We start from the raw sequence: 21,889 nt of genomic DNA on the forward strand, positions 1-21,889 counted from the left end.
TGACACAGCGGCTGGATTAACAAGAAGTTACGCTTTTTTTCTGATGTATGACACTTGTATTTTCATGAATGTTAAATATGACTATTTCTGTCATTTGAATTTCATGCTCTGCAATTTCACCGGATGTTGTCGAGGTGGGTCGCTAGCGCCATGTCTCACCATAACAGGTTAAAGAAAAAAATAAGCAAACACGTTTGGTGTTCGCCAAAGACATGTGGGAGACTCCCCTAAAATATGAAAGGTACTCTGTTTAGATGAGACTCAAATTTAGCTTTTTAGCCATCAAGGAAAACATTATGTCTGGCGCACACCCAACAGCTCTAATCACCCTGAGAACACCATCCCCATAGTGAAGCACGGTGATGGCAGCATCATGCTGTGGGGATGTTTTTCATCGGCAGGGACTGGGAAACTGGTCAGAATTGAAGGAATGATGGATGGCGCTAAATACAGGGATATTCTTGAGGGAAACCTGTTTCAGTCTTCCAGAGATTTGAGACTGGGACAGAGGTTCACCTTTCCATCAGGACAATGACCCTAAGCATACTGCTAAAGCAACACTTAAGTGGTTTAAGGGGCAACATTTAAATGTCTTGGAATGGCCTAGTCAAAGCCCAGAACTCAATCCAATTGAGAATCTGTGGTATGACTTAAAGATTGCTGTACACCAGCGCAACTCATCCAACTTGAAGGAGCTGGAGCAGTTTTGCCTTGAGGAATGGGCAAAAATCCCAGTGGCTAGATGTGCCAAGCTTATAGAGACATACCCCAAGAGACCTGCAGCTGTAATTGCTGCAAAAGGTGGCTCTACAAGGTATTGATTTCGGGGGGGGGGTGAATAGTTATGCACGCTCCAGCTTTCTGTTTTTTGTCTTATTTCTTGTTTCTTTCACAATAAAAAAATATTTAGCATTTTCAAAGTGGTAGGCATGTTGTGTAAATCAAATGATTTACAACTCCCCAAAAATCATTTAATTCAGATGTTGTGGACAGGTGTCTTTTATACTGATAACAAGTTCAAACAGGTGCCATTAATACAGGTAACGAGTGGAGGACAGAGGAGCCTCTTAAAGAAGAAGTTACAGGTCTGAGAGAGCGAGAAATCTTGCTTGTTTGTAGGTGACCAAATACTTATTTTCCACCATAATTTGCAAATAGATTCATTAAAAATCCTACAATGTGATTTTCTGGATTTTTTCCCCTCATTTTCTCTGTCATAGTGGAAGTGTACCTACGATGAAAATGACAGGCCTCTCATATTTTTAAGTGGGAGAACTTGCACATTTGGTGGCTGACTAAATACTTTGTTGCCCCTTTGTTGCCCCACTGTACATATGAAATGAGCAATGCAAGATATGTATACATTATTAAGGGAATGAGACACTGTAGAGTAGTATAGAAAATTGTATATACACTGTACATATGAGATGAGTAATGCCAGATATGTAAACATTATTAAGTGACTAAAATACCGTAGAATAGTATAGAATACAGTATGTACATATGAGATGAGCAATGCCAGATATGTAAACATTATTAAAGTGACTAGGGTTCCATTCCTTAATTACGGGGGCAGCCCGACATGGGTACACTTATGACAACATCCAGCTCAAAGTGCAGGGCGCGAAATTCAAAATCTATTTTTTTTTTATATTTAACTTTCACACATTAACAAGTCCAAGACACCAGATGAAAGGTGCACATTTTGTGAATCAAGCCAATATGTCCGATTTTTAAAATGTTTTACAGGGAAGACAAAATATGTAAATCTATTAGCTAACCACGTTAGCAAAAGACACAACTTTTTCTAACTCCATCAGTTTCTTACTCCAACAGGTGCTATCACAAATTCGACCAAATAAAGATATAAATAGCCACTAACCAAGAAACAAATTCATCAAATGACAGTCTGATAACATATTTATTGTATAGCATATGTTTTGTTCGAAAAATGTGCATATTTCATGTATAAACCATAGTTTACATTTCAGCTACAATCCGAAATTGCACCGAAAGCAGCCATAATATTTACAGACACCAACGTCAAATAGCTAATTACTCATCATAAAACATTTCTGAAAAATACATAGTCTGCAGCAATTGAAAGACAGGCATCTTGTGATTCCAAACAATATTTCCGATTTATTAAATGTTTTACAGCGCAAACAAAATGTATCGCTATGTTAGCGTAGCTACAATAGACAGAAATAATTGGGCGCCCACGGCCAGTTCACATGCACGACAGATATATGAAATAACATCATAAAATGGGTCTTACTTTGCTGATCTTTCATCAGAATGTTGAAGAACGTGTCCTCTGTCCAGATGAGTCGTTGTTTCGATTCAGAATGGCAAATGTCCCTCAATGTCCCTTCAATTAGCATTGGCACTAGCCGAGTGGCATAAATTTCTCCAACGTAAACACAGTCAGAGGACGGAACACGGCAAAACTCCCGAATAAAGTTTCAATAATCTGATTAAACTATATTGAAAAAACATACATTACGATGATATGGTCAAATGTATCAAAAAAAATCGAGCCGGAGACGTTAGCCGTTCGTTACCAAGGCAAAACAGATGTCAATCCCACTTCCTTCAGAGTACCGGAAGTGGACCGTCACGTCAAAGAAATAGTTTTTTTCCCACCACAGACCAAGAGGAGCAAAAAAAAAAATTCTCTGACATCCTCTTTACACCGATAGGAAGGCGTATAGAGTGTCAGCAGACTCCTAAGTGTTAAGACCATGTATAGGCATCAAGTTGAACAGAACACATATTTCTGACATTTCACTTCCTGGTCAGGAAAAGTGCTGCAGAAGGACTTCTGTTTCACTCAGAGAAATAATTCCAACTCTTTTAGAAACTAGAAAGTGTTTTCTATCCAAAAAGAATAATAATATTCATATTGTACGAGCAAGATTTGAGTAGGAGGCCGTTTGAAATGGGCACGATTTCACTGGCTACTCAACACTTTGCCTTGCAGCCATAAGAAGTTAGTGGCCAGTGATTTCTAGTCTATGCCTATGGGCAGCAGCCTCAAATGTGCTAGTGATGGCTGTTTAACAGTCTGATGGCCTTGAGATAGAATCTGTTTTTCAGTCTCTCCCAGTCCCAGCTTTGATGCACCTGTACTAACCACGCCTTCTGGATGATAGCGGGGTGAAAAGGCAGTGGCTCAGGTGATTGATGTCCTTGATTATCTTGTTGGCCTTCCTGTGACATCGAGTGCTGTAGGTGTCCCGGAGGGTGGGTAGTTTGCCCCCGGTAATGCATTGGGCAGACCGCACCACCCTCTGGAGAGCCTTGGGGTTGCGAGCGGTGCAGTTTCCGTACAATGTGGCGATAGAGCCTGACAGGATGCTTTCAATTGTGCATCTGTAAAAGTTTGTGAGGGTCTTAGGTGACAACCCAAATGTCTTTAGCCTCCTGAGCTTGAAAATGCTCTGTTGTGCCTTCTTCACCACACTGTCTGTGTGGTTGGATCCATTTCAGTTTGTCAGTGATGTGTACACCATGGAACTTGAAGCTTTCAACCTTCTCCACTGCGATCCTGTCGATGTAGATAGGGGGGGTGAACCCTCTGCTGTTTCCTGAAGTCCACGATCATCTCCTTGTTATGTTGACATTGGGTGAGAGCTTGTTTTTGAGGGACCACACTCCCAGAGCCCTCACCTCCTCCCTGTAGGCTGTCTCATCATCATTGGTAATCAAGCCTACTACTGTTGTGTTGTCTTCAAACTTGATGATTGAGTTGGAGGCATGCTTGGCCATGCAGTCATGGGTGAACATGGAGTACAGGAGGGGGCTGAGCACGCACCCTTGTGGTGTCCCAGTGTTGAGGATCAGCGGAATGGAGGTGATGTTTCCTACCTTCACCACCTGGGGGAGGCCCATCAGGAAGTCCAGGGCCCAGCTGCACAGTGCGGGGTTCAAAAGCATGTCCTCGATAAACCTTTCACGAGCCTCAACCCCGGATCCGGGAGCACCCCCCCCCCCCCACCCCCCCCCACACTGATTAGCATCGCTAGCATAGCGTCACAATTAAATAGTAGCATCTAAATATCATTAAATCACAAGTCCAAGACACCAAATGAAAGATACAGATCTTGTGAATAAAGCCACCATTTCAGATTTTTAAAATGTTTTACAGGGAAGACACAATATGTAAATCTACTAGCTAAACACGTTAGCAAAAGACACCATTTTTCTTTGTCCACCATTTTTTCTCTCCACCAGTAGCTATCACCAATTCGGCTAAACTAAGATATTGATAGCCACTAACCAAGAAAAAACCTCATCAGATGACAGTCTGATAACATATTTATGGTATAGGATAGGTTTTGTTAGAAAAATGTGCATATTTCAGGTATAAATCATAGTTTGCCATTGCAGCCACCATCACAAATCTCGCCAAAGCGACTAGAATTACTACAGAGAGCAACTTGTATTACCAATTTACTCATCATAAAACATTTCTTAAAAATACACAGCACATAGCAATGGAAAGACACAGATCTTGTGAATTCAGACAACATTTCAGATTTTCTAAGTGTTTTACGGCGAAAACACAATAAATCGTTATATTAGCATGCCACATATGCAAACGTTACCCGAGCACTGATTCAAGCCAAAGAGAGCGATAACGTAAATATCGCCAACATATATTAATTTTTTCACTAACCTTCTCAGAATTCTTCCGATGACACTCCTCTAACATCATATTACAACATACATATAGAGTTTGTTCGAAAATGTGCCTATTTAGCCACCAAAATCATGGTTAGACAATGACAAAAGTAGCCCAGCTGGTCAGAAAATGTCGTGCACCATATTAGACAGTGATCTAGTCTTATACATAAATACTCATAAACTTGACTAAAAAATATAGGGTGGACAGCGATTGATAGACAATTTAATTCTTAATACAATCGCGGAATTACATTTTTTAAATTATCCTTACTTTTCAATACAGGTTGCGCCAAGCAAAGCTATACCTAACAAAATGGCGGAACGTGCGTTTAACATTTTTCTACAGAACAACGATTTATCATCTTAAATATTTCTTACTATGAGGTGATCTTCCATCAGAATCTTGGGCAATGAATCCTTTCTTGGGTCTACTCTTCTTTTGGTCGAAAGATGTCCTCTTGTCTGTCGAAATGCCCACTAACGTTCGACCGGGACCCCGAAACGTGCCCGGTGCTTCAAAGTGCACAACAAAGCAATGCCTCAAAATCGCACTAAACGGATATAAATTGCTATAAAACCGTTCAAATTACCTACCTTATGATGCTGTTAACACCTATAACGAGTAAAAATATGACCGGAGAAATATTACTGGCTAAACTAAAGCTTGGAAGGAGGCGAGTCCGATGTCCTTAGCGCGCCACGCGCAGGCAGCCAAAGGAAGTTACTTCTGGTATTTGGTGATTTGTAGAGGCATTGATTGCGCAATCGACTCCATTCAAAGCGTCATCACGTACTGACACCCAGGGGAAGACGTAAGCAGTGTCTGTTTCTCCATAGCATTTACAGTGACCTTTAAACTGACTCCAGATCAGTGGCCAAGATGTTTGAAATCTGACTCCCTATCATGAAAAGTGCTGTAGAATGAGTTCTGTTTCACTCAGAGACAAAATTCCAACGGCTATAGAAACTAGAGTGTTTTCTATCCAATAATAACAATAATATGCATATTGTACGAGCAAGAATTGAGTACTAGGCAGTTTAATCTGTAGAGCAAATTATGCTAATGCGAAACAGCACCCCCTATAGTTGCAAGAAGTTAATGATGAGCTTGGATGATACTACGGTATTGAATGCTGAGCTATAGTCAAAAAAGAGCATTCTTACATACTGTAGGTATTCCTCTTGTCCAGATGGGATAGGGCAGAGTGCAGTGATGGTGATTGCATCGTCTGTGAATTTATTGGGGCGGTAAGCAAATTGAGTGGGTCTAGGGTGGCAGGTATGGTAGAGGTAATTTTATCCTTGACTAGTCTCTCAAAGCACTTCATGATGTGAGTGCTACGTGAGTGCTATGGGGCGATAGTCATTAAGTTCAGTTACCTATGCCTTCTTGAATACAGGAACATCTTGAAGCATGTGGGGACAGCAGACTGGGATGGTGGAGATTGAGTATGCCTGTAAACACACCAGCCAACTGGTCTGCGCATGCCCTGAGAACGAGGCCAAGAATGCCGTCTGGGCCGGCAGCCTTAAAACTTCTTATGGGCAGGTGGGATGCTAGCGTCCCACCTGGCCAACATCCGGTGAAATTGCAGAGCGCGAAATTCAAACTACAGAATTATAAATATTTAACTTTCATAAAATCACAAGTGTAATACATGAAAATAAAGCTTAACTTCTTGTTAATCCAGCCGCTGTGTCAGATTTCAAAAAGGCTTTACGGCGAAAGCACACCATGCGATTATCTGAGGACAGCGCCCCTCATACAAAACCATGAAATACACATTTCAACCAGGCAGGTGCGACACGGAAGTCAGAAATAGCGATATAATTAATGCCTTATCTTTGATGATCTTCTTCTGTTGGCACTCCAAAAGGTCCCAGTTACATCCCAAATGGTCTTTTTGTTCGATAATGTCCTTCTTTATATCCATAAAAACTCAGTTTAGCTGGCGCGCTTCAGTCAATAATCCACCCAGTTTCCATCCATCAAAATGCATACAAAATGAATCCCAAACATTACTAATAAACTTTTCCAAACAAGTCAAACAACATTCATAATCAAACCTTAGGTATCCTAATACGTAATTAAATGATACAATTTAAGATGGAGAATCGTTATTGTCTTTACCGGAGAAAAATACCAAATAACGTGCTCTCATTCATGCGCTTGGAAACACTACAGCCAAAATGGGAGCCACCTAGAAAAACTACAATTTCTGGCTCATTTTTCCAAAAACCAGCCTGAGACTTTCTAAAGACTGTTGACATCTAGTGGAAGCCCTAGGAACTGCAATCTGGGAGGACTTTGCCTTATAATAAAAGTGACAGCCATTGAAATTAGTGGTAGGCTGAAATTGTTTTTCTGGGGGGATGGTTTGTCCTCAGGGTTTCGCCTGCCATATCAGTTCTGTTATACTCACAGACATTATTTTAACAGTTTTAGAAACTTTTGAGTGTTTTCTATTTAATTATATGCATATCCTAGCTTCTGGGCCTGAGTAACAGGCAGTTTACTTTGGGCACGCTTTTCATCCGGACGTGAAAATCCTGCCCCCTACCCAAGAGAGGTTAACACATTTAAACAGGTGAATCTTGTTTCCACTGATCATCCATTTTCAACAACTTGATTTGAGCCCACCTGTGGTAAATTCAATTGAATGAACATGATTTGGAAAGGAAAAAAACTGTCTATAAAAGGTCCCACAGATGACAGTGCATGTCAGAGCAAAAACCAAACCACGAGGTCAAGGTAATTGTCCGTAGAGCTCCGAGACAGGATTGTGTCGAGGCACAGATCTGGGAGAGAATACCAAAACATTTCTGCTGCATTGAAGGTCCCCAAGAACACAGTGACCTCCATCATTCTTCAATGGCAGAGCTCCAGAGTTCCTCTGTGGAGATGGGAGAACCTTCCAGAAGGACAACCATCTCTGCAGCACTCCACCAATCAGGCCTTAAACATAGAGTGGCCAGACGGAAGCCACTCCTCAGTAAAAAGGCACCTGACAGCCTGCTTGGAGTTTGCCAAAAGGCACCTAAAGGACTCAGACCTTGAGAAACAAGATTCTCTAGTCTGATGAAACCAAGATTGAACTCTTTGTCCTGAATGCCAACGGTCACATCTGGAGGAAACCTGGCACCATGTCCTTGAGCGGACCAGCGAGAGCCCGGACTTGAACCCGATCTAACATATCTGGAGAGACCTGAAAAAAGCTCTCCCCGTCCATCCTGACAGAGCTTGAGAGGATCTGTAGAGAAGAATGGGAGAAACTCCACAAATACGTGTGCCAAGCTTTTAGCGTCAAAGGTGCTTCAATAAAGTACCGAGTAAAGAGTCTGATTACTTATGTAAATGTGATATTTCAGTCTTTTATTTTTAATAAATTATTAAAATGGAAAAAAACAGTTTTTGCTTTGACGTTATGGGGTATTGTGTGTAGATTGATAAAGAAAACATTTATTTAATACATTTAAGAATAAGGCTGTAACGTAACAAAATGTAGAAAAAGTCAAGGGGTCTAAATACTTTCCGATGCACTGTATGTTTATGTGACCAATAACACTTGATTTAATTTGTTTGACCATCCTAAGGTGCCTCTTGTTTGCCATAGATGGCATATGTTCTTATAGGGATGTTGGGATTACTGAACAGTTTCCCAGGCCAATGCATGAGTCACCCCAGCATGACCTCATTCCCTAACCTCATTATTTAAATGTAAATCCAGTTCAGGTGAACAATGGGCTGGCCAGTGTCAAAATAGGTACACATATTAGGAAAATGCACTCCACCACTTTCCAGATAGTATGTTGGTTGTTAAATGGCCTCCTGACGTGGCAGTCCAGTTCCATGTTGTATCTGCCTCTTTTAATTGCCAGAGGGGGGACTGATGGTGGATTAGGACTGTTCTGTTAGATTCAGGGTGGCATTGACATTGGAGAGGCGTGTTGGTTCCATCTGATAAACACTTGCCTAATGAGCTTATCATCATAATGGGGTTGCATCCTCTCCATATACAACAATGTCACTGAGTCAACATGTACAGTCACTCCAGGGCAGAATGGGAGATTCAGGATGGTATTGACATTGTATAGGTGCAATTCCTATAACGTAAAGGCCCACTAAGTGTATGGCATTTCTTGTCAGTGAGTGTCAGGTTGTGTTGGTTTATTGTAGTGAACACTTACCTGCCTTATGCATGTGTCATCATGTGTGGATGAATCCACCCCATACACCATAAAGACACCAAGTCAACATGTACAGCAACTCCAGGGCAGAGAGCCAGGATTGTGGACATTATTTTATTTATTTTTTTAAAGAAATGTGCCAGCCCATCCCGAACATAGTAAGAATGCACCGGAACATTCCAATGTGCATCACAAATTCAGTGAGCCAGTGGAAGGTCATGTTGGACTCAGGCAGTAGTATTGGACAAGCAATGAATCAAAGCTTACTTCTAAATGATAAGGAGGTAACTTAAGAGCCCAATCCTGGAGGCGCAAGTTATAGCACACTGGGGGCAAGTTGTAGAGTCAGGAAGAGGGTGTCAGAGTCCAGGGTTACCTTTCCTTTCGTTGGAGCCTCTGAGTTTCCTCTGAGTTGCCATGCCAAGCAGTCTGCTGCCTTTTCTATATTCAGACAATGGTGTTTGAGTGTAATTATGCCAGGCATATTGGATTCCCAACATAGTTGAATTACACAAAAATAGGATGGAGTACAGGTCATAAGTACAGTACTCAAATCTGAAAGATGTCTCTCATTTACAGGTGACTGTGGCAGCCATATTGGATTTGGAGTCAAATCTAGGGAGGTTCTCCTAACATAATTACACAAGGCTGAACATATAAAATTACAGTTTTCACTGTCTGAGCCCACTTGTTTTCCTTAGAGTCTATTGAATTATAATAGACACAACATTAACTGTATGTGTAAATGTATGTCTTTTTGGCAGACAGGACCATACACAACTGAAGAACAGCAGATTTGACTTGGAAAGTTGTGTATTAATCAGCTACCAAAAAGAAAAGCTTAGATTCATCAAAAATATTCATAGTTCATATTTCCCCCTATTGTATCTCTTTGTCTTTATTTCGAAGATGCATTAACATAACCTAATGTTGTTTGCTTGTGTATGTAGGGCAGACAACTGACAATGTTCTTCCGGCGCCGACCGAGATGGCCGCCTCGCTTCGCGTTCCTTGGAAAATATGCCGTACTTTGATTTTTTATGTGTTATTCCTTACATTGGTACCCCAGGTAATCTTAGGTTTCATTACATACAGTCGGGAGGAACTACTGAATATAAGAGCAACGTCAACTCACCACCGTTACAACCAGGAATATGACTTTCCCGAAACGGATCCAGTGTTTTGCCTTCCACCCAATACAATGGATCTGATCCCAGCCGGCGACCCTGTAAAAGGGGCAAACGTAGCGGTCTCCTGGTCAGGCTTCGGAGACGGGCACATCGCGCTCCACTCCATAGCATACTACTCGCCAATGTCCAGTCTCTTGACAATAAGGTTGATGAAATCTGAGCAAGGGTAACATTCCAGAGAGACATCAGAGATTGTAACGTTCTCTGCTTCACGGAAACATGGCTAACTCAAGAGACTCTAACGGAGTCGGTGCAGCCAGCTGGTTTCTTCACGCATCGCGCCGACAGAAATATACATCTTTCTGATAAGAAGAGGGGCGGGGGAGTATGCCTTATGATTAACGAGACGTGGTGTGATCATAACAACCTACAGGAACTCAAGTCATTCTGTTCACCTGATCTAGAATTCCTCACAATCAAATGTCGACCGCATTATCTACCAAGGGAATTCTCTTCGATTATAATCACAGCCGTATATATTCCCCCCAAAGCAGACACATCGATGGCCCTGAACAAACTTTTTCTGACTCTTTGTAAACTGGAAACCACACACCCTGAGGCTGCATTCATCGTAGCTGGGGATTTTAACAAGGCTAATCTGAAAACAAAACTCCCTAAATTCTATCAGCATATCGATTGTGCTACCAGGGCTGGTAAAACCTTGGATCATTGTTATACTAACTTCCGCGACGCATATAAGGCCCTCCCCCGCCCTCCTTTCGGAAAAGCTGACCACGACTCCATTTTGTTGCTTCCAGCCTACAAACAGAAACTAAAACAACAAGCTCCTTCGCTCAGGTCTGTTCAACGCTGGTCCGACCAATCTGATTCCACGCTTCAAGACTGCTTCGATCACGCGGATTGGAATATGTTCCGCATTGCCTCCAACAACTATATTGACGAATACGCTGATTCGGTGAGCGAGTTCATTAGAAAGTGCATTGACGATGTCGTACCCACAGCAACGATTAAAACATTCCCAAACCAGAAACCGTGGATTGACGGCAGCATTCGCGTGAAACTGAAAGCGCGAACCACTGCTTTTAACCAGGGCAAGGTGACCGGAAACGACCGAATACAAACAGTGTAGCTATTCTCTCCGCAAGGCAATCAAACAAGCTAGGTCCCAGTATAGAGACAAAATAGAGTCGCAATTCAACAGCTCAGACACAAGAGGTATTTGGCAGGGTCTACAGTCAATCACGGATATACAAAAAGAAAACCAGCCCCGTCGCGGACCAGGATGTCTTGCTCCCAGACAGGCTAAATAACTTTTTTGCTCGCTTTGAGGACAATACAGTGCCACTGACACGGCCCGCTGCCAAAACCTGCGGGCTCTCCTTCACTGCAGCCGAGGTGAGTAAAACATTTAAACGTGTTAACCCTCGCAAGGCTGCAGGCCCAGACGGCATTCCCAGCCGCGTCCTCAGAGCATGCGCAGACCAGCTGGCTGGTGTGTTTACGGACATATTCAATCAATCCTTATCCCAGTCTGCTGTTCCCACATGCTTCAAGAGGGCCCCCATTGTTCCTGTTTCCAAGAAAGCTAAGGTAACTGAGCTAAATGACTACCGCCCCGTAGCACTCACTTCCATCATCATGAAGTGCTTTGAGAGACTAGTCAAGGACCATATCACCTCCACCCTACCGGACGCCCTAGACCCACTCCAATTTGCTTACCGACCCAATAGGTCCACAGACGACGCAATTGCAACCACACTGCACACTGCCCTAACCCATCTGGACAAGAGGAATACCTATGTGAGAATGCTGTTCATCGACTACAGCTCAGCATTTAACACCATAGTACCCTCCAAACTCGTCATCAAGCTCGAGACCCTGGGTCTCGACCCCGCCCTGTGCAACTGGGTCCTGGACTTCCTGACGGGTCGCCCCCAGGTGGTGAGGGTAGGTAACATCTCCACCCCGCTGATCCTCAACACTGGGGCCCCACAAGGGTGCGTTCTGAGCCCTCTCCTGTACTCCCTGTTCACCCACGACTGTGTGGCCATGCACGCCTCCAACTCAATCATCAAGTTTGCGGTTGACACTACAGTGGTAGGCTTGATTACCAACAACGACGAGACGGCCTACAGGGAGGAGGTGAGGGCCCTCGGAGTGTGGTGTCAGGAAAATAACCTCACACTCAACGTCAACAAAACAAAGGAGATGATTGTGGACTTCAGGAAACAGCAGAGGGAGCACCCCCCTATCCACATCGACGGGACATTAGTGGAGAAGGTGGAAAGTTTTAAGTTCCTCGGTGTACACATCACGGACAAACTGAATTGGTCCACCCACACAGACAGCGCTGTGAAGAAGGCGCAGTAGTGCCTCTTCAACCTCAGGAGGCTGAAGAAATTCGGCTTGTCACCAAAAGCACTCACAAACTTCTACAGATGCACAATCGAGAGCATCCTGTCGGGCTGTATCACCGCCTGGTACGGCAACTGCTCCGCCCACAACCGTAAGGCTCTCCAGAGGGTAGTGAGGTCTGCACAACGCATCACCGGGGGAAAACTACCTGCCCTCCAGGACACCTACACCACCCGAAGTAACAGGAAGGCCATAAAGATCATCAAGGACAACAACCACCCAAGCCACTGCCTGTTCACCCTGTTATCATCCAGAAGGCGAGGTCAGTACAGGTGCATCAAAGCAGGGACCGAGAGAATGAAAAACAGCTTCTATCTCAAGGCCATCAGACTGTTAAACAGCCACCACTAACATTTAGCGGCCGCTGCCAACATACTGACTCAACTCCAGCCACTTTAATAATGGGAATTGATGGAAATTATGTAAAAATGTACCGCTAGCCACTTTAAACAATGCCACTTAATATAATGTTTACATACCCTACATTACTCATCTCATATGTATATGTATATACTGTACTTTATATCATCTACTGCATTTTGCCATCTTTATGTAATACATGTATCAATAGCCACTTTAAACTATGCCACTTTATGTTTACATACCCTACATTACTCATCTCATATGTATATACTGTACTCTATACCATCTACTGCATCTTGCCTATGCCGTTCTGTACCATCACTCATTCATATATCTTTATGTACATATTCTTTATCCCTTTACACTTATGTGTATAAGGTAGTAATTGTGGAATTGTTAGGGTAGATTACTTGTTGGTTAAAACTGCATTGTCGGAACTAGAAGCACAAGCATTTCGCTACACTCGCATTAACATCTGCTAACCATGTGTATGTGACAAATAAAATTTGATTTGATTTGATTACTTGTATTCCACATTTTAACAATATCTGAGCTTGCAATATTGGGATCCTTAAGCTTTTTTGGCCCATCCTCACTCCACCCAGGCAATATTCTGCACTTTTTAAGTTTAGGGGGGTGTGAGACATTAGAGATGTGAAAAACATGGTTTTGATTTGTTCTACCTCGTGTAGGGGTATCTGCAAAACGAAAGCCCTTTTTGAGGATTAGCCACTACCCTATAATATCATATGAGGGGGCGGATGTGTACCAGGGGCATTCATTCATGACTTAGTTTTATTCATTGGCTGACTTTTTCTAACAGTAAAACAACAGGGAATGCTCCCAGGGTCATTTTATTACTATTAATCTATTCCTCCTTTTCAGGATTGACGTTTCCTACCTCAAATTTCAATATAGACATGTTAAGAAATTGCAAATGCTCATGTCTATAGTCTATGAATGCATAAAAGTGTGGAGCACATTCATAACTCACAAAATAAACGTGAAGCACAGCCATCCATCAACCCTTGTCTACTGTAGTTGCTGGTATCCCCATTTTGCCATAGGTACTAGAATTAAATGAACTAAATCAACACACATGACAAAAGTGTTCATATAGCCGTGGAAAATACATTTTAAGAGGAAAAGTGATTTTTTGTTGTTGTAACTTGAGGCGTAATTCCTTTGAAATGTCATTGCTGACCAGGGTATTTAGTGTCCATTTGATGACAAAGCAGTTTTTACTCTGTTCTGCAACTTTTCTCAGCAAATTACTACATAATGACATGAAACGATGACTGCGCTTGATCTTTAATATATTAAAAACTCAGAGAAAACTGAGTGTAATATTGGATATAGGCTTGAAATAATGTCCATGGCAATATCCATTATAGTGTCACGTGTCTTAATAACTTTTTATATTAATCTTACATAACAATTGACATCTGCTGGCATTTGTATGATTGTTTTTTATACCTATATTACAAAGCCAAGCTGTTGTGTCATCTCGTCACAACAACTGGCATGACTCTTCCTGCTGCCAGCAACATTACATATTGTAGACAGTCAAATGGTGCTTGATAACTTATGTTATGCAAGTTTTACGGCATTGTTAGAAGGCCTCTAGTCCATAGTGATGCACAATTCAACAGAAAGACGATCCATTGGCTTGTACAAGGTAAAATCAAATCACGCCAGCATCCCATCTCAACAATCCCCAGATAACAAGTAGCGTTCAACATTACTTTGGCTATTGACAGATACGTTATGAATAAGAACCATATGATTCATTATTCTACCCCAATCATTACCCTGACATTGTTTTTGTTACACAAATCAACACAGATGTTGTGCTGCTGTTTCTTTCCGGCACTTTAGACGTGTGGAGAAGAGAGCAGGGAATCAAGGGATGTGCACTCAAAAAGTGTTTATATCGCTAGCCCAGGAAGGATGGATGCATATTAATGCTAAATAGGTTGTGAAACGGGTGAATATCTCAAATATGCTGATCTTGAGTTCTGGGCCACAGCCGAAGGAGAGGCCTTGTACATTATTCATGAGCGCTCCATCTACAATGCACGTTTATGTAAACCCAAAGTGAGATAATACCGCAAAGCAAATGCTAATTCACCCACTAACAATATATGAAGACGGCTGATTTGCAGAGCACCGTTTCTTTCAAAAGGTCAGAGTTGTAAAAAACGAAATGAAATAGAAGATGCACTTTGATGGAAGGATCAGCTTTGAGTGAAGTGCATCTCAATGACATTTCTTTGTATTGAGATGAATTCCATGGTGAGAAGAGAGGTCATTTGCAGATGATCGGAACTTTTGATACGGCTAAGTACAAAGATTCATTTTGTAATGCAGTGATGCTTCAGTCAATAAGTTGTGATAGTACTGATCATGTGCGTTGCAAATTCGAGCCGTTCATGTCATGTGTGACGTGTAATGAAAGTAAGAAACATTCTAACATCATGTGTACGCTGATGACACGTCAGGTGCCACAGCCAATTAAATCACTGCAACCCTTAAAGGTCCAGTGCAGCCGTTTTTATCTCGACATCAAATCATTTCTGGGTGACAATTAAGTACCTTACTATGATTGCTTTCAATTAAAATGGTCAAAAAGAAACAAAAATAGCTTCTTAGCAAAGAGCAATTTCTGAGTGGGAGGGGAAAACAAGAAACAGCTCTTACATTAAAAGGGCATTATCATAATTTTCACACTTTTCAGAGTATTATTCAAACCTTCTAGTGTGGAAATATATATAAAACACAGAAAAATCATGTTTTTGGACTGCACTGGGCCTTTAACAAAGAGCTGCAGTCAGTTGTATAATGGGTGGCTAGTAATAGTCCTAAATACATAAAACACTAAACCCTAAACTTAATCTAAATCTTGCAATGAACAATGTGGCAATTGAGCAAGTTTAGGAGACTAAACTGCTTGCTGTAACCCTACATTGTAAACTTACATGGTCGAAACGTATTGAGGCAGCGTTTACTAAGATGGGGAGAGGTCTGTCCGTGATAAAGCGCTGCTCGTTCCTCTTGACATCCCAATCAACCAAACGTCATACAGGCCATAGTTTCATCACACCTGAACTACTGACCAGATATATGGTCAAGTGCTGCAAAGAAGGACATAGGCAAATTACTGTTGGCCCAGAACAGAGCAGCACTGCTGGACCTTAAATGTACACGGAGGGTTAGTATCAAGAACATGCATATCAATCTCTCCTGGCTCAAAGTAAAGGAGAAATCGACTGCATCACTATTTGTCCCTAAGTCCCAAACAGAGGCTAGGAAACACACAGGATTATATAGAGCCATGGCTACATGGAACTCTTCCACCTCAGGTAACTCAAGATATCAGCAAAATCAGATTTAACCTGTTGGGGATGGGGGCGCTGTTTAGACTATTTATGCTAATGTGGCTAATTTTTTAAACGGCTTCCCACAAAATCCTTGATCGTACAATATGCATATTATTATTATTATTGGATAGAAAACAGTCTATAGTTTCTATAGGAGTTGAAATTTTGTCTCTAAGTGGAACAGAGCCCATTCTACAGCAATTTCCCTGACATGGAGTCAGATTTGAGAAACGTTGGCCACTTTTCTGAAGTCATTTAAAAGGGCTCTGTCGTTGCTATGACTATACGGACACTTCTTACGTCTTCCCCTGGATGCCTTTACGTGATGACGATTCCAACGGGCTCGATTGCTCGTTCACAGGCCCTACAAATGAAAAAAACCTTTAGCTAGCAAGTCTTTTCTTGCTGCGTAACGCGCGTGGAAGACACCGACCCTCTCCTGTTCCAAGCGTTAGTTTAGCCTGTTATATTTCTCCGGTCATCTTTTCACTCGTTATAGGAGTTACAAACATCACAAAGTAGTTAATTTAAAGCGTTTTATAGCAATTTATATCCGTTTAGTGCGATTTTGGGACATTTATTTTTGCAACGATGTGAAAAGTTGGGCGCGCTTTTCAGTTCATCCCGAACGTAGTTGACATTTCCACATGGCAAGAGGACAGCTTTCCACCAAAAGACGATTTCTCCCAAGAAAGGATCCTTTGCCCAAGATACTGATGGAAGAACAGCTCAAGGTAGGACATTTTTATTATGATAAATCGTGTTTCTGTCGAAACATTTTAGTGGCTTAGGACGCCATGTTTTTTGACGTAGCTTCGCTTGGCGCAAACTGTATTGAAAAGTAAGGATAAATTAAAAAATGTAATAACGCAATTGTATTAAGAATTAAATTGTCTATCAATCCCTGTCCACCCTATATTTTTTAGTCACGTTTATGAGTATTTATGTATAAGAGTAGATCACTGTCTAAGTGGCGCAAGGACGTTTTCTTTACCAGCTTGTCTACATTTCACATTGTCTAACCATGATTTTGGTGGCTAAATATAAACATTTTCGATCAAACTGTATATGCATGTTGTAATGTGATGTTACAGGAGTGTCATCGGAAGAATTCTGAGAAGGTTAGTGAAAAAATTAATATCTTTTGGCGATGTTGACTTTTATCGCTCACTTTGGCTAGAATCAATGCTGGGCTGCTAATTGCTATGTGCTAAGCTAATATAACGATTTATTGTGTTTTCGCTGTAAGACACTTAGAAAATCTGAAATATTGTCTGTATTCACAGGATCTGTGTCTTTCGATTCGTGTATGCTGTGTATTTTTACGAAATGTTTGATGATTAGTAGTTAGGTAAACACGTTGCTCATTGTAATTATTCTAGTCCATTTGTGATGGTGGGTGCAATTGTAAACTATGAAGTCTACCTGAAATATGCACTTTTTTCTAACAAAACCTATCCCATACCATAAATATGTTATCAGACTGTCATCTAATGAGTTTTTTTGTTGGTTAGGGGCTATAAATATCTTAGTTTAGCCGAATTGGTGATGGCTACTGGTGTTGGTGGACAAATAAAAGATGGTGGAATATGCTAATGTGTTTTTAGGTAATAGATGTACATCTTTACATATTGTGTCTTCCCTGTAAAACATTTTAAAAATCGGAAATGTTGACTGGATTCATAAGATCTGTGTCTTTCATTAGCTGTATTGGACTTTAATGTGTGAAAGTTAAATATTTTAAAAAAATATTTTTTTTGAATTTCGCGGCACTGGTTTTTCAGTGGGGGGGGGGGGGGTGTGCCGCTAGCGCCACGCTGATCCTAGACAGGTTAAAATAATATAAAACAACACCTCACGGAACAACACGGACTGTGACGTGACACACACACGCACACACACACACACACACACACACACACACACACACTATATACACACACACTCTAATATTGTGTTATAAATGTTATATTGTAAATATGTAATATTGGAGCAATGTAAATTTGTTTAATGCCCATGTCTTGTATTATGTGTTGTTTTACCATGATGTATTACTGTATTCCTGTTTGGACCCCAGGAAGAGTAGCTACTGCCTTGGTAGTAGCTAATAGAGATCCTAATAAATACTAAATATGCATGGCCTGACGATGGGGGACCATACGTGTGGAAAATACGATGAAATAGTAGTATCACGTTTTGTTAGAATATTCTCTAACAATAAATTCAGATTCAAATGCTTGTCTGAATTACTATTTCAATGCTACTCACCTCTCAGGCAGCCTACCATTTCCTGCATTACCACAATGCAGAACCCTAACACCAACATATTTATACATGCAGCCTAAGTCCACCAGAATAAACTCCTAACTCGTGACTGGGCTGAGGTGAACCACAGCATGACCACTAGCCTACTGCTAGCATTCCTCTCCAGAAATCATCAGCCCCTCACCTCCCTGAGTCTCTTCAATCAATCCACCATCCACCCCCTTCCGGTGCAGGGTCTCTGGGTGATGCTGGATCCAGACACTCCTGCTGGGAGAGGGATAGTGAGGGGCCCTGGGGGGAGGTGCTATGCTGGGACAGCTAGGCGCACCGCTGAGCTCCTCTACTGTTCAATTAAGACAACTCACCTCAGGTACCTAGAAGACCTGTAGGCTTCCCAGGCGTTGTCTTTCTACCTGCTACAAGAGAATAGAAGAGATGCCTCCTCATTATTGAAGCTTTACACTGCAATTTGTAATTCAATGTGGTGCGGGGCGTAGAGAAGTGCAATCGATAGTCGACTGTTGAGCGGAGCGCTTGAGCGGGGTCTTTTCTGCCCATGCTGAGGGTATATTGTACCGTGAAGCAGTAACCCCGTGAGCTCATCAATGTGATTTAATCATCATTCCTTTATCATTTTATTGACCCTCCTTCGAGTGCAATATGGGCAGGCTTTGCACTTTTGGGACCAGTCCATTGGTTCCCATTGCACTAGCCAAGCTAATTTATGCACAGCTCATGTCATTTTAGATAGCTTTCAAATACTTTTTGAACCCAGGTCTGGTACTGAGCATGACTCTACATACGAGTATCTGCTGTGGTTGTATGACTTGTGACTGTCCAAGCTAGGGATCTGCTCTCCATATACCAGTCAACATCGCTGCAGATGTCTGTGATATGAACTGAGTCTCCATATACCAGTCAACATCCAGGGAGCGAACAGGATAAACTCAAACTCGCTGATACGCTCTAACCAGAGTCATTATAAAACTAATAATGGGCAAGTGTTTTAATTAATGACCTGTTACATCATCTGCTTCTGGTGTCTTAACGGCTGCTGTATTTGAGCCAGGGAACCACAGTCGATTGCATGCAGCCAAAATACCAACACTGAGTGCAATTGAAGAGCAAAGGCAGTTGTTCTCGAACGTCTGGTTGGAGAGGGAAGAGAAGGTGATTTATTTATGCTATGTTATAATGACGAGTGGCATGTGCTTGGATGAAGCTTGGGGACCGAACTGAGTTTGCTAATTGAGAAGCCCATTATAAATCATTTGAAATGTTCTTGAAGTGTTTGAATCCTCACATCCCAATAATATATTATAGGATGCAATGTCAGCTGTGTGCACGCGCGTGTGTGCTTGCCTGTAGCTGCGTGTGTGGATGATGAACTTCCAAAATGGGCAATTTCAATGGAATTCCTTGAAGATACTCTAATCAACTTGTTTGAGGAGGGGTGAAAATCAATGAACTCAATTAATAGTGCATTTTCTATGTTTTGGGTTCAGGCTTATCTGAAACATAGCAGCTACTTCAGAAATCAGCCATTATTCACTCTCTGCCTCGTTCATACAGTAGTTACTCTGATAATGGCTGTGTCGCTTTTGATAAAACACGTTTGCATATCATTTCACACATGGTTAATTAATTTCTCAATCTCCTTAGCAGCACATTCAATGGTGCTTCGTTCCATACTTCTGAACTTGCTCTGTAATTAAAATTCTTACCAAAAAACGCCTTTGAGAGGTAATTCGACTGAGAGTCTACTTGCAGACCACAAAAGGTCTCAGCCAGTTCTTTGCAGAAAGTCATTATTGCGTAGGGGTTTGTATTGTTTTTCCCTGGAGCTAATTCAAATGAAAACAGTGTTTGTGCCATATAAATACTAATACATATTTCACTCCTTTACTTCCTTCCTTCTTTCCTGTATGGATGAAAGAAGGGTCATGGAAACAAGCTACAGCATTAAACTTCTGTACTCTGCTCTCACCAATCCCCTCAACTGTGATCAACAGCTTAAGGACCGAAGCAGCAGAGGCCGGAAAGATCTTAGGCAATGGTATTGTAGGGATTTGGACTGAGCAAACATCTCCCTCTTTGATGCAACCATTGTGCAATAGCAAACATATTGTCTTGAATGCACAGTGACATGTGGCTTTGGAGTTTTCCACTGCCGGCTGACGTTTATTGTCATGAATCTTGCCTTGAGCAATTTCCGCTAGACGGGTCAGCTGCAAAGTCAAATTTGACTATTATTGTAAAAATGTATGGAAACAAAAATGTGCTTTTTGGTCTTAATTTAAGGTTAGGGTTAGGCATTAGGGTTAGCAGTGTGGTTAGGGTTAAGGTTAGGTTTAAAATCAGATTGTATTACTTTGTGGCTGTGCCAGCTAGTGACCACCCTGCAGAGCTGCCTCCAGGGCAAGATTCATGACAATAAATGCCAACCTGCAAGTCACTCACTGTGCAACAGTAGTCAATAACTGTACTGTAGATGTGTTAGCTTGAACCCATTTATTTTACCGGGTACCATTTGACCTTGTGAATTATAAATAGCGCCTCTTATCGATACATAGCATCTCTGTTTCTCTGCACCTCTCCCCTCCTTAGACTTGTTTCTTCACTGGTCCCTCTGGGAGACTCAGAAAGCAGTGTTAGGCGGGTGTGTGGCTAGGCTAGCCTCTAGCTGGGCAGATAGCTCTCTGTCCCCTGTGACCTGCTCAGATGTACCAGCACTGCTTGTTTACTGCATCGTTAACCCTTTGCTCTCTCACAGTGTCTGTTTACTGCAGTCAGAGAAGCTCCAGTGTCTAGGGACATGTGTTGGAGAGAAGCTTTCTGGGGCAGAGTACTGTATGAGGGCCTACTATGAATAGAATGTCCTCTTGCGCACAACATACTATAAAACACGCAGATTTCTGGTTGCAGGCTCATCGAGACAAGATGCTTCTAGATGGTTCTTTAGCTCTAAAATGCCTGCAAACATTTGCATTACAAGGTCAGATTGTCATCTTAATAAGAGTGTATAATGATCTAATTTTAAATGTGGTTGGCATTCATCTCGCAACACTTCTGAGTGGGAAAAATAGGCCTACAGTACATTTGCCCATAGTTAACAGTCTTGGCAAAAACGCAGTCATAAAATGGCTCCTGTCGCAAGTATTGTGATGCCACTGATTGCAGTGTTTGTTGCTAAGCCTCTCTTCTTATTTCCTTGACAAGGGGACAGCTGGTAATCTGGCTGTACTATTATCATCCCCCTGTTCACTTTGTTCATTCCTTTAAAATTTGCACAAAAACAGGCACACCTGAGTTTGTACACTTTTGATTGGACAACAGCTTCGAGTAGTACATGACACACTGAAGAATGGCCCTTGTCTCTCCTCCTGAAAGAACACAAAAGGATTACCTTGAGCGTGTTATTTAAATCAAATAAACATT

This window comes from Salvelinus fontinalis, chromosome 7 (genome assembly GCF_029448725.1).
Source record: "Salvelinus fontinalis isolate EN_2023a chromosome 7, ASM2944872v1, whole genome shotgun sequence".
Lineage (NCBI taxonomy): Eukaryota > Metazoa > Chordata > Actinopteri > Salmoniformes > Salmonidae > Salvelinus > Salvelinus fontinalis.